Consider the following 14,889-nt stretch of genomic DNA (forward strand, 5'->3'; position numbering starts at 1 on the left):
CTAAACCAATTCTTTCCCACAAACGCTTTTGGTTTTGACTAACTGGCATTTTCTGATCCAAGAAACCGTTTCGTTCAAAAAAAAAAAAAAAAAAATCCACAGATCTACTGCGTGTTTTGTGCACCCAGTGCCGGGGGAACTGATCGGTGGCTTGCGGGCCAAACTGGGATCGCCAGGCACTTTTGAACAGACCCCGAAATCTTTAAATTTACTTATTGTGATGAGTTTTTTTATTGTTTTCTCTGGAGTCTGGGCCTTGACACAAAACAATTGACCATCCCGGTCCAGGAGGTGGCCCGGCAGGTTGGAGGAGCCACTCAGTTACTTAGGCACCCCTTCCACTCCTGCCCCTGCATGGATCTTGGCGATTTCATTCTCCATCCTGTTCAGGTTGCTTCGTCTCGCTGGTGTGCCCCAGGAATCATGGACGGGTGTCCTGCCTGGGGTGTTGGTTTGCAGTGGGGGGCATGTGGGATCTCTAAGGCAATGGGGTTGTTTGCACAGCTGGGGGTGATTTCAAGGCTGCCTCTGTTCCACAACACAAGCCGGACTGCCCTGCTTGGCTCAGAGGCCTGGGAACAAGCCTCGGGTCCTGCTGGCTGGCTGGCTGTAAAGCCGGAGTAAGCTCCGTGGAGTTGCTCTGGATTTACACTGCAGTGTAGCAGGGGGAGGGGGGACGACTTTGGATTTATGCTGGAGGGTGACTGCAGAGTAACTCGCTGGTGTTGGGGTTACTCCACCTTTCCACCCAGGGCGACTGAGGTGGAGGTGACTCAGGATTTACACCAGGGCTGACTGGAGTAACACTGCTGGCGTAGAAGGAGAGTGACTCTGGATTTACTCGAGGGTGGAACTCAGCTGGCATTAACGGCCGATGTGCAGAGTGAATTCCTGAGTTTACGCTGGGGTCCAAGGGCAAACTGCGCTCACGGGAGTGGGCGAGTGTCTGGATTTACACAGCAGCCTGTCTAGGTTTAAGCTGTGGTAACTGAGGAGTGATTCCCCTGATTGTGGTGTGGAAGTTCCTGTGGTTTCACAGTGAGATGGCCCCCCCAGGCGTCGAGCAACGCCTGCCTCGGTGGGTCAGCCGCTGCGATAACTCACTCAGCAGAGCCGGGGCAGCAGCAGATAAACTTCACTTTGCTTCCAGTGTCCCACTGTATTGCCTGGAGCCGGGCACGGGCCAGAGTTTTGTTTCCTCAGAAATTCCCTGACTGGTGCATGTGTTTGCATCCCAAGCAGGAACAACACGTTGGGTTTCGCAATTTCCCCTGAAATTGACTCACTGACTTTCCAACTCTTATAATGCAGCATAAAATGAAACGACCGTTAGAAACCAGACAGCAAAGTGTTCCTCTCGCACGAGGGCTGATTGCTTTCTATTCTCTCTCCCCCCACCCCCCGAAATGAAATTTCTTCAAAATCAACACAGGCCCGGGCCTGTTTCCGTTCCGATGAGTCGGCATTTGGTGATGGAGCATTTGGGCCAAAAACCTTCAATCACTTCTCATTTAAAAACAAAAAAACAACTTTCAGAAAGGAAGGGCCTGGTCCCCAGCTGCTGTCAAGCAGCCGCAGCTCCATGGGAATGAATTTTTCTCTTAAGCGTGACTGGAAAGTGAAAAATGGTTGGGAAACATGTTTTGTGCGTACAGTTGAAAGAAGTGAAATCCAGTGTGTGGCAACTCCCCCTAGTTAGATGGGTGCACCCATTGGTGCTGATCTGGGAGTAGATCAGGAGTAATGCAGGGGAGCGAACGGGACCAATTCTCCTTTTGCTAACCCGGGTGTAAATCAGGAGTCATTCACTGAAATAATGCACTTGCGCTGCATCGGTTTTGACAAGAGAGAGCAGGGGAAATGAAGCTGGTTTCTCGTCACGTTGTTGGAAGGATGCCTTTGCGTTTTAAAAAAGCCTTTTTTTGGTTTTAAAAACATGTTCATTTTGTTGTTCCCAAGTGCGGTGATTTCTGTCAACGGGGTTATTTATTTCATGGGTTTGTTCATTTGCCTTTTTTCTAAGAGGCGGGGGCAGAGGGGAGAGTATTTAAAATGACAATAAAAAAGAAAATGGAAACGTCTGAAAGATTCTTCCTTTGTATCGATCCAATCGCTGTCTGTCCCAAGCAGTCAGTCTGTCACTCATCCAGCTCTCCGGGTTCTCGATCCTCCATTCGTCCAACAGCTTTATCGGCAGAGCCCCCATATTTTGCAGCAGCATGGCACCAAATCCTGCACTGGTACTAATGTGCTGCATCTCCGTGAAGTAGCCTTTATTCCCCTCCCTCAAACTTCCAAATTCCCTGTGACTCATAGTTCACACCTCTTTGAGGTGTGTTTCAGGCTGTCTGCAAACTCAAGTCACGGTATCGGTTACTCTTGGCTCACTTTTATGAAGTTGTCTTTCCCACCACGCGGCCGAGCATCTTGATTTCCCCGCCCCCCGGGGGCTGAGGTGGTGAAATGTGATTCTCTGGACTATCTCCTCAAGATTCACCTCTGCTATGCTGGTTGTGGAAGCCAGAGGGAATGAACAGAGCAGGGAATCATCAAGTGATCCATCCCCTGTCGCCCATTCCCAGCCCCTGAGCCAGCCTGTTCGTAAACGGCTCAAGCTTCCTCTGCAAGCTAGTTAGGTTGTTTTCCCCCCACCTTGGCAGGGAAGATTGGTCCACAAACCCTCCCGTCTCATTTCTCAGCTCACCTGAGTCCAGGCCAGCTTGTTCTTGTGCCAACACTATCCTTTACCTGCCACAGCCCTTCTCCCCCGGTGTCCACCCCCTGCTGTATTTCTGGAGCACAGATGTCTTCTCAGCCTGCATTTTGCTAGGCAAATCAAGCCCAGCTCCTCGCAGGATCAGCTCACCTTTCCCCTGATCATCCTCAAACTCTTCTTTGCACCTGTTCTGCAACGAGCCCTCTTCCCAGAACACAGGTCCCCAGCACTGGGCGCAGTCTGCTCGAGAGCAAACCCCCGTGAGCCGCTGGTTATCCACTGGGCCTCGGGTCAGCCCAGTGCACCAGCTGAGCAACGGATTTCACATTCGACCACCAGGCTGCTCTCATGATGCCACGGTTGAGGGTTTAAAGGGGGTGATGCTGGGCTGGGCTTGCAGCTCTTATCAAGCTTCTCTAACCGCCCCCCGACACTTTTGCAGAAGCTAAAGTTGAGGTCTCTGGAATTTGCTCTCTCTTAAAATAATAGCGAGGAAGCTTGAGTCCAGGAGTTGGCAACCTTCCAGGCGTGCTGGGCTGAGCCTTCATTTATTCACCTGAGTTACGGTTTCGCGTGCCGGTAATACATTTTTAGAAGGTCTCTCTCTAGAAGTCTATAAATTAGTGTTGTATGTAAAGTAAACAAGATTTTAAAATGTTTAGAAGCTTCATTTAAAATTTAAATTAAATTGCAGCTCTTATCAGTTTAGTGCAGTGATTCTTAACCTGGGGTGCACACACGCCCTGGGGCAGGGCCAGTACAAGGATATTTCACGCCCTAGGCGAAACTTCCACCTTGTGCCCCCCTCTCTTGCCCATTGGTTCATTGAGGGGCAAATCCCAACGAGCCTTTATAGACCCCAGGGGCCAACTGTGCCGAGGGGCTGCACCCCATACCAGGTTCCCCCCCCTCTGCCCCCTGAACTCTCCTAGAGGGTGCACAGCCCCCCCGCAAGCCCTCCCAACTCCACCCCACCGCAGTGGTTACCATATTTCAACAATCAAAAAAGAGGGGAGAGCCCTGCCCTAGCCCTGCCCCCATCCACTCCCTCTCACTTTCCCACCCCGACTGCCCTGATCAGACCCCCACACACACTCCTTTCCCCCTAACTGCCCCCCAGAGCCCCACCCCCTACCTAAGCCTCTCTGCTCCTTGTCCCCTGACTGTCCCCTCCTGAGACCCTCCCACCCTGACTGCTCCCCTAGGACCCTATCCCCTATCTGTCCCGACAGCCCCAACCCTTATGAACACACCCACCCCCAGGCAGACCCCCGGGGACTCCCACACCCCATCCAACCACTTCCCTGCCCCCTGACAGGACCCCCAGAACTCCCAACCCATCCTAAACCGCCCCTGCTTCCTGACTGCCCCCTGAGACTCCCTTTACCAGGCCCATGCTGGTGAGACGCTGGCTCCTCATGGAGGCAAAACACCAGGCTGCTGTGCACACAGCCCCTCCCCCGCAGAGTGCTTAGGCAGCGGGATGGGAGAGCTGCAGGAGAGGCAGCAGCGGCAGCAGCTCACACTCCCGGGAACCGCAGAACCCAAGTGCAGTGAGGGGTGAGCTGGGGGGGGGCGCGCCTGCCCAGGCTCCGGCCCGGTGCCACCCGGGGGGAGGGCTCCTGCAGTGGATGCATGCGGGCAGTGGGCCTCATGCATCCCCCAGCTCCCCCCTCACCATGCTCAGGCTCTGCAGCTACCAGGAGTGTGAGCTGCCGCTGCCACCCGTCCTGCAGCAGGCTCAGGGCCCTGTGCCCTGGTGGCTCTCACTCCCGGGAGTCGCAGAACCCGAACGTGGTGAGGGGGGAGTCGGGGGGCACGCGTGCCACCAGTCAGGGGTCCCGGCCACTGGCCCTGCTTCACTCAGCCGCCCACGCATGCGAGCAGGGCCGGCGACCGGGACCCCAGCTGGCAGCTGCATGCCAGGCAAAATCGGCTTGCGTGCCAAAGGTGGCACACGTGCCGTAGGTTGCCAACCCTTGTGATAGAGGTATATAAAATCATGAGTGATGTGGAGAAAGTGGATAAGGAAAAGTTATTTACTTATTCCCATAATACAAGAACTGGGTGTTCACCAAATGAAATTAATAGGCAGCAGGTTTACAACAAATAAAAGGAAGTTCTTCATGCAGCGCACAGTCAACTTATGGAACTCCTTGCCTGAGGAGGTTGTGAAGGCTGGGACTATAACAGCGTTNGGCCCCACCCCCTACCTAAGCTTCCCTGTTCCTCGTCTCCTGACTGCCCCCTCCTGAGACAACCCCCACCCTAATTGCCCCCCTAGAACCATACCTGTCCTCTGACTGCCCCAACCCTTACCCACACCGCTCCCCCCAGACAGACCCCCGGGACTCCCATGCCCCATCCAACCACTCCTCACCCCCTGAGCAGACCCCCAGAACTCCCGACCCATCCAACACCCCCCCTGCTCCCAATTGACCCGCAGGACTCCCCTTACCAGGCCATGCCAGTTAGACACTGGCTCCACGTGGAGGCAAAACACCTGGAGTGCTGAGGCAGCGGGAGGGACGGGAGAGCTGTGAGGTGCACGCCTGCCTGGGCTGTGGCCTGGTGGCCCCCCGGGGGGGGCCCTGCAGCAGATGCATGCAAGCGGTGGTCCCTGTGCGCCCCCCAGTTCCCCCCTCGCTGCGCTTGGGCTCTGCGGCTCCCAGGATTGTGAGCCACCACCGCCGCCCCTCCCGCAGCAGGCTCAGGGCCCTGCACTGCGGTGGCTCACGCTCCTGGGAGCTGCAGAACCCGAGCGCAATGAGGGGGGAGCTGGGGGACGCGCCTGCTGCCGGTCTGGGGTCCTGGCCGCTGGCCCCACTCAGCCTCCTGCTGGCCTGGGGTTCATGAGCGGGGCCAGCGGCTGAGACCTTGGCTGGTAGCCGTGTGCCAGGCCTTTGGCACGCGTGCCGTAGGTTGCCAACCCCTGCTCTAGTGCTTGTTGGTGACGAAGAGCTCAGCAGAAGGGTGAGCAATGCAGAGATGTGTCTGCAGAGGTCTGAAGCAGGTGCTCGGAGAGCTGTGAGCAGCCTTCAGCCGTGGCCACTGCAGAGATTTCGGCCTGAGTCTGCCGAGACCCTGAGACAGTTGTTGGGAGAGGTGTGTACTGCCCCTTTCATCTCAGTCAGGGGCCAGCAGGCGCCCAGCGTGATGATCGAAATGGTGATGTCGTCGACTGTTTGACCTCTTCGGATGTGGTGTGAGTGACGGCTCCTTTGGCGTTCGGGGGCACCACCATTCACACACACACATCCCAGCACCGGGAGCTACACAATAGTATTTTATGCACAAATTACAATGGATGGAGTCTTGTGGAGTGGAGCTTATTTTGTGGGTGGAGCTTGGAGGATCCCTCTCCTTGTCCCTCCCAATCTGGTCCCTGGCTATGTGTGAACTTCCACACTGGAAAAGCCTAGTACAGAAAAGGCCCAGCTGCTTTTAACCCACATTGGTCCAGCTAATCAAACCCCAGGGCAGGAGCATGGCTTTAACTCAGCAGAGGAAGCACAGGCTAACGGCTGCATCAGCTTTCCAGCAGGAATCGGAAATAGAGGTTTTCTCCTAGTCGAGACATGACGGCTGGGTACTGCCTGCAGATGGCAGTTCTGGCACAACAGGGCCCTGGTCCCATCCAGGGCAGGGTCTGTCTCTCGCTGTGTCTGTGCAGCTCCTGGCACGACGGGGCCCTGATCCCAGCTGGGGCAGGGTCTGTCTCTTGCTGTGTGTCTGTGCAGCGCCTGGCACGCCGGGGCCCTGATCTCAGCTGGGGCAGGGCCTGGCTCTCTCTGTGTCTGGGCAGAACCCGGCACAACAGGGCCCTGATCCCAGCCGGGGAGCTACCTTCAGATAAGTATTTATGAATAATCTTCCCACTATCTACTGCTCTTCTTGCTCTTACCTACGGTCCATCCACCTTGCTCCTGCTCTCCCAATGGTCCCAGAGCCTGTGGTGCCTTCAGGGCATTTGACTGAGGTTCACGCGCTCTGGCTTCTGAGCATGCTGGGATAAATGAGCCTGCAACGTGTCGGAGAAAAACTCAGTTCTCACTTTTTGGTTGGGTGCAGCAGAGTCAGATACTTTATTCTGTTTAGCAGCTACAGCAGGGAGCGAGAGCACTAGGACATAGGGTCTCCCCTTCCTAGACAGGTCTCTCAACAGGTAAACAATTCCAGCAGCATTTATACTTTTGTTACAGACGATAATAAGCAACAGCTTCATTTTGATTATACACAGGTCATCCTGATATCTTGTTTTTCTCACTTAAGCGACTCCAGTCCACATTGCGTATTATCTGACACAAGGTCAAAACAACTTCTCCCACAGTTCTTCTCCACTCGCCTCACACATTCCTCGCTTCTACAAATCTCACGTTATTAGGGTTACAGCTGGCCTGACTCTTGCTGACAGAGACTGTCATGCATTGAGATCCCCTACAAATCCCTGTCAGTTCTTTCTCTGCTTCCACAAACGTCTCTGGCTTTGGTGGGACTCAGCTGAGAGTGTCAATTTGGGACAAATTGCTCAGAGCAGGGCAGTTACAGCCCAAGGCTGGGGGGTCCTTTGCACCCCAAGGCACCAAAGCGCCAGACAGAGAAGACTTTGGTCTCACCCCACTGGCTAACCACAAGTCACCCAAGCAATTCCCTTAGACACTCCAGTCTCCCAGTATCACCACCAGCGCCACTTGTTATGGGGACAAATGGTTACGAAAACCAACACTCCAGTAAAAGAAAAAGGTTCTCTCAATCCCAAAGGACCAAGCCCCAGACCCAGGTCAATACACAAATCAGATCTTACCCACAAATCACGCTGTTGCTGATCCTTTAGAATCTAAAATCTAAAGGTTTATTCATAAAGGGAAAAAGATAGAGATGAGAGCTAGAATTGGTTAAATGGAATCAATTACATACAGTGATGGCAAAGTTCTTGGTTCAGGCTTGTAGCAGTGATGGAATAAACTGCAGGTTCAAATCAAGTCTCTGGAACATCCCCGGCTGGGATGGGTCATTCAGTCCTTTGTGCAGAGCTTCAGTTTGTAGCAAAGTCCCTCCAGAGGTCAGAGCAGGATTGAAGATGAGACGGAGGAGCTGCAGTAGCTTTTTATAGTCTTTTGTCAGGTGGCCTCTCTTTCTTTGTCCCAAAGACAAGGTGTGCAGCACATGGCATGAAAAAACTGCAGAGTTTTGTTCCTAGGCAGGTCCCTGCCTTGCTGGGTCACCAGGTGCATCTGCCTTCTCTCAATGGGTCAGTTGTACAGCTGATGGTCCTTAATGGGCCATCAGGCAGCCAGGCAGTGCTGATGCCAAACTGTCTGGGGTGTCACCCAAAAGCATGGTGGTGTCAGATGCTACGGTGTGGTGCTCTGCTCTGTTCAATGTTGATATCAATCGGCTGCGTGTGTGTCTTCCCTCTGTGTGCTACCCCAGCTCTGCACAGATCGCTGACACAACAGACCCGAGGGAACCCCCAATGACCACAGACTCTAGTAAGGTACGAAGGCACGTCGGCCAGGTTTATTGCTGAAGAGAAACACAGTCTCCAGCTCCCTGGCAAACGAAGTCCAAGGTGCTGCTAGCCAGTACATATGTGTTCCCTGGCAATGGACTCAGCTCAGTCAGTGGCGGGACTTTCCACTGCCCCCTCGGTGGGACAAAGACACCGCCCCAGGGATACATTCTTATACACAGATACAAACAAGTTACACGTCACTCCTGATGTATTGAGGTGCAACCCTCTATGTAGCAAGGTGCCGCCTCTCACCTTGTACGTGTTGGTTCGAACAAAACAACCCCATCCATCATATTCCCCTTTTGGCCCTGTCATTGGGATGGGTCAGCCTGTTCCTTGTTACCTGTGGACTGTTCCAGTATTAGGGTGTCCTGGTACCGTGTTTATACTTCTGATATCCAAATACACTATATGGACATACGTTTATGCAACATCAGCCCTTTCCTTGCCAGCTTCTGTGAGCAGGGCCTGCCTCTGGCTCACAGCTTAACTTTGCTTTATGTTAGCAAAGTCTTGACCATTACTTTAGCTCAGGCCTTAGGCCTCACACCAGGCCTCTGATACCAAGGTTTATATCTCAGGGCCTCCTCTTACTACACATGGCACAAGTTTGAAATACAGACAGTACAGAGCAGGGGTCCCTGACGCAGTGTCATGGCGTCAGCTGGGGCATCTATGTGAGTCTGCCTGCTGACCACCGGCCCAGCAGCAACATCAAGAAGCAGCAACATCAAGATGCGTCGCTGCTGAAATGCCGCTGATTTTTGGCGGCGACGCCTCTTGATGACGCTACTTCTCAGCAGCATTTCGGTGGCAACTTTTCTTGGCGTTAGCGGCATTTCGGCGGCTGCTTGTCTGGTGGCCACGCTCCTCGGTGGCTAGTCGTCCAGTGCCCACCACATGGAAAGGTCGGGGCTGCTGGGATAGAGCCATATTCATAACTTCAATTACAAACATGTACAGGCAGCAGCATCCGACCCTACCCACAGAAACCTCACACAACCACCTTTGGACAATATTTGCTGCAAAGATAGACCAGTGGGCGCAACAGTGAGCTATACGGCTACAGGTTATGGTAATAATGGCACAGAGCCAACCAGCTGGCCTTGGTGTTAGGGACAGAGCCACTCCCATCACCCAGGCTCCTGCTTTAACCACTAGACCCCACTCTCCTCCCAGAGCTGGGGAGAGAACCCAGGAGTCCTGGCTCCCAAACCCCCTGTTCTCACCACCCCACCCAACTCCACTCCACTCCCTTCCCCTCCCAGAGCCAGGGAGAGAACCCAGGAGTCCTGGCTCCCAGCCCCCCTGCTCCAACCCACACTCCCCTCCCAGAGCCAGGGAGAGAACCCAGGAGTCCAGGCTTCCACCCCTGCCTCCGCTCTCATCACTAGACCCCACTCCCCTCCCAGAAGCAGGGCGAGAACCCAGGAGTCCTGGCACCCACCCACCCCTGCTCTCACCACTAGACCCCGCTCCCCTCCCAGAGCCAGGGAGAGAACCCAGGAGTCCCAGCCAGAGTCGAGTGCATCACAGCTCCATTCCAGCCCCACCCCTAATCGCTACTTGGACACATAAACACCCTCCCCCCGCCCGCCCTCAGCTTCTCCCTTGCTTTCGGGTAGTGACGTGTCCTTGAGGTGTTTTGATAGCACCAGAGCAGAGACCCCCCCCACCCCCCGGCAGAGGGAACTGGGGTGGGAGGGCAGCAGCTCTGGCAGGCGGCTTGGCCAGCCTGGCTGTCGCCCGGAGCCGGCGCCACTTGTGAGGGGCCCTGGGTTGTCCCCGAAGCTGGTGTCGCAAGCCCCAGCCGCTGTTTGCACCTGGCTTTGGGGACAGTAAAACCCGGCATGACCTGAGCCAGCCTGTCCCCTGCCCTTGGGCCGGAGCACAGCCCCCCAGAGGGGACAGGCCCCGTGTCTCACCCCCTGAGTCTGCCTGTCCCCTGCCCTGGGGCCGGAGCAAAGCCCCCCAGAGGGGACAGGCCCCGTGTCTTGCCCCCTGAGTCTGCCTGTCCCCTGTCCTGGGGCCGGAGCAAAGCCCCCCAGAGGGGACAGGCCCCGTGTCCCGCCCCCCTGAGTCTGCCTGTCCCCTGCCCTGGAGCTGGATCAGAGCCCCCAGAGGGGACAGGCCCTGTGTCCCGCCCCACTGGAACAGGCTGGCTCAGGTCATGCCGGGTTTTACTTGTCCCCAAAAGCCAGGTGCAAACAGCGGCTGGGGCTTGCGACACCAGCTTCGGGACAACCCAGGGCCCCTCACAGTGGCGCCGGCTCCGGGCGACAGCCAGGCGGCCAGCCGCCTGCCAGAGCTCTGCCCTCCCACCCCAGTTCCCTCGCCGGGGGTGGGGGGGGTCTCTGTCTGGTGCTATCAAAACACCTCAAGGACACGTCACTACCGAAGCAAGGGAGAAGCTGAGGCGGGCGGGGGAGGTGTTTATGTGTCCAAGTAGCGATTAGGGGTGGGGCTGGAATGGAGCTGTGATCACTCGACTCTGGCTGGATCCTGGGTTCTCTCCCTGGCTCTGGAGGGGACGGGGTCTAGTGGAGAGCAGGGGTGGGTGGTGCCAGGACTCCTGGGTTCTCGCCTGCTTCTGGGAAGGGAGTGGGGTCTAGTGATGAGAGCGGAGCAGGGGTGAAGCCTGGACTCCTGGTTCTCTCCTGGCTCTGGGAGGGGAGGGAGTGGAGTGGTGGGATGGGGTGGTGAGAAAGGGGTTGGGAGCCAGGACTCCTGTTCTCTCCCCAGCTCTGGAGGAGAGTGGGGTCTAGTGGTTAAAGGCAGGCCCTGGTGATGGAGTGGCTCGTCCTAACACCAAGGCCAGCTGGTTGGCCTGTGCCATATTAACATAACTTAGCCGTATAGCTCACTGTTGCGCCCACTGGCTATTTGCAGCAAAATTGTCCAAAGGTTGTGTGTAGGTTTCTGTGGTAGGGTCGGATGCTGCTGCTGTACATGTTTGTAATTGAAGTTATGGAATATGGCCTCTATCCCAGCAGCCCCGACCTTTCCATGTGGTGGGCACTGGACGATAGCCACCGGAGGAGCGTGGCCACCAGACAAGCAGCCGCGAAATGCCGCTAACGGCCAAAAAAGTTGCCACCTGAAATGCTGCTGAAGAAGTACGTCATCAAGAGGCGTCGCCGGCCAAAAATACAGCGGCATTTCAGCAGCGACGCATCTTGATGTTGCTGCTCTTGATGTTGCTGCTGGCCGGTGGTCAGCAGGCAGACTCACATAGATGCCCCAGCTGACGCCACTGACACTGCGTCAGGCCCCCTGCTCTGTACTGTCTGTATTCAAACTGTGGCCATGTGTAGTAAGAGAGCCCTGAGATATAAACCTTGGTATCAGAGGCCTGGTGTGAGGCCTAGCCTGAGCTAAAGTAATGGTGCAAGACTTTGCTAACATAAAGCAAAGTTAAGCTGTGAGCCAGAGGCAGGCCCTGCTCACAGAAGCTGGCAAGGAAAGGCTGATTGTTGCATAACGTATGTCCAAAGTGATTTGATAATCAGAAGAAACTAAACACGGTACCAGGACACCCTAATACTGGAACAGTCCACAGGTAACAAGGACAGGCTGAACCATCCCAATGAACAGGGCCAAAGAGGAATATGATGGATGGGGTTGTTTTGTTCGAACCAACACGTACAAGTGAGAGCGGCACCTTGCTACATAGAGGTGGCAACCTCAATACATCAGGAGTGGAACGGACTTGTTGTATCTGTGTATAAGAATGTATCCCTGGGCGGTGTCTTTGTCCCACCGAGGGGGCAGTGGAAAGTCCCGCCACTGACTGAGCTGAAGTCCATTGCCGGGAACACATATGTACTGGCTACAGCACCTTGGACTTCGTTTGCCAGGGAGCTGGAGACTGGTGTTTCTCTCAGCAATAACAGGCCGACGTGCCTTCGTACCTTACAGAGTCTGTGCATTGGGGTCCCTCGGGTCTGTGTGTGTCAAGCGATCTGTGCAGAGCTGGGTAGCACACAGAGGGAAGACACACACGCAGCCGATTGATATCAACATTGAACAGAGCAGAGCACCACACCGTAGCATTCTGACACCACCATGCTTTTGGGTGACACTCCCAGACAGTTTGGCTATCAGCACTGCTGCTGCCTGATGGCCCATTAAGGACCATCAGCTGTACAACTGACCCATTGAGAGAAGGCAGATGCACCTGGTGACCCAGCAAGGCAGGGACCTGCTAGGAACAAAACTCTGCAGTTTTTTCATGCCAGTGCTGCACACCTTGTCTTGGGACAAAGAAAAGAGCCACCTGACAAAAGACTATAAAAAGCTACTGCAGCTCCTCCGTCTCATCTTCAATCTGCTCTGACCTCTGGAGGGACGTGCTACAAACTGAAGCTCTGCACAAAGACTGAATGACCATCCCACGGGGATGTTCCAGAGACTTATTTGAACCTGCATTTATTCCATCACTGCTACAAGCCTGAACCAAGAACTTTGCAATCACTGGTATGTAATTGATTCCATTTAACCAATTCTAGCTCTCATCTCTATCTTTTCCCTTATGAATAAACCTTTAGATTTAGATTTAAAGGATCAGCAAACAGCGTGATTTGTGGGTAAGATCTGATTTGTGTATTGACCTGGTCCTGGGGCTTGGTCCTTTGGGATTGAGAGAAACCTTTTTCTTACTGGAGGTGTGGTTTTACTACCCATTTGTCCCCATAACAAGTGGCGCTGGTGTGTGATACTGGAGACTGAGTGTAAGGGAATTGCTTGGGTGAGCTGTGGTTAGCCAGTGGGGTGAGACCAAAGTCTCTCTGTCCTGGCGCTTTGGTGCCTTGGGGTCAAAGGACCCCCCAGCCTTGGGCTGTAACTGCCCTGCTCTGAGCAATTTGTCCCAAATTGCACTCTCAGCTGAGTCCACCAAAGCAGAGAACGTTTGTGGAAGCAGAGAAAGAACTGACAGGGATTTGTAGGGGATCTCAATGCATGACAGTCTCTGTCAGCAAGAGTCAGGCCAGCTGTAACCCAAATAACGTAGATTTGTAAAGCGAGGAATGTGAGGCGAGTGGAGAAGAACGAGGGGAGAAGTTGTTTGACCTTGTGTCAAGATAAACGCATGTGGACTGGATCGCTAAGGTGAGAAAACAAGATATCAGGATGACCTGTGTATAATCAAAATGAAGCTGTCTTATTATGTCTGTAACAAAGTATAAAGCTGCTGGAATTGTTTACCTGTGAGAGACCTGTCAGGAAGGAGACCCTATGTCCTAGTGCTCTCGCTCCGTGCTGTAGCTGCTAAACAGAATAAAGTATCTGACTCTGCTGCACCCAACCAAAAAGTGAGAACTGAGTTTCTCCGACACGCTTGCCAGGCTCATTTATCCAGCATGCTCAGAAGCCAGAGCGCGTGAACCTCAGATCAAATGCCCTGAAGGCACCACAGGCTCTGGGACCATTGGGAGAGCAGGAGCAAGGTGGTGACGTAGGTAAGAGCAAGAAGAGCAGTAGAGTAGTGGGAGATATTCATAAATACTTATCTGAAAGGTAGCTCCCCCGGCTGGATCAGGGCCCTGTTGTGCCGGGTTCTGCCCAGACACAGAGAGAGCCACGCCTGCCCCAGCTGAGATCAGGCCCCCGGCGTGCCAGGCGCTGCACAGACACACAGCAAGAGACAGACCCTGCCCCAGCTGGATCAGGGCCCCGTCGTGCCAGGAGCTGCACAGACACAGCGGAGACAGACCCTGCCCTGGATGGGACCAGGGCCCTGTTGTGCCAGAACTGCCATCTGCAGGCAGTACCCAGCCGTCATTCTCGACTAGGAGAAAACCTCTATTTCCGATCCCTGCTGGAAAGCTGATGCAGCCGTAGCCTGTGCTTCCTCTGCTGAGTTAAAGCATGCTCCTGCCCTGGGTTTGATTAGCTGGAACCAATGGGTTAAAAGCAGCTGGGCCTTTTTGTCTAGGCTTTTCCAGTGGGAAGTTCACACATAGCCAGGGACCAGTTGGGAGGACAAGAGAGGGATCCCTCCAAGCTCCACCCACAAAATAAGCTCCACTCACAAGACTCCATCCATTGTAATTTGTGCATAAAATACTATTGTGTAGCTCCCGGTGCTGGGATGGTGTGTGTGAATGGTGGTGCGCCCGAACGCCAAAGGACCGTCACTCACACCACATCCGAAGAGGTCAAACAGTCGACGACATCAACCAGTTCGATCACACGCTGGGCGCCTGCTGGCCCCTGACTGAGATAAAGGGGCAGTACAACCTCTCCCAACAACTGTCTCAGGTCTCGCGCAGACTCAGGCCGAAATCTCTGCAGTGGCCACGGCTGAAGCTGCTCACAGCTCTCCGAGCACCTGCTTCAGACCTCTGCAGACACATCTCTGCATTGCTCACCTTTGCTGAGCTCTTCGTCACCACAAGCACTAGAGCAGGTGGTCAACCTACGGCACGCGTGCCAAAGGCCTGGCACAAACGGCTACCAGCCAAGTCTCAGCCGCTGGCCCCGCTCATGAACCCCAGGCCAGCAGGAGGCTGGTGGGGCCAGCCGCAGAGACCCCAGACCGCAGCAGGCAGCGTCCCCCACTCCCCTCATTGCTCTGGGTTCTGCACTCCCAGGAGCGTACCACCGCAGTGCAGGGGCCCTGAGCCTGCTGCGGGAGGGCGCGGGGGTGGCTCAAATC

Source organism: Chelonoidis abingdonii, chromosome 11 (genome assembly GCF_003597395.2).
Source record: "Chelonoidis abingdonii isolate Lonesome George chromosome 11, CheloAbing_2.0, whole genome shotgun sequence".
Classification (NCBI taxonomy): Eukaryota; Metazoa; Chordata; order Testudines; family Testudinidae; genus Chelonoidis; species Chelonoidis abingdonii.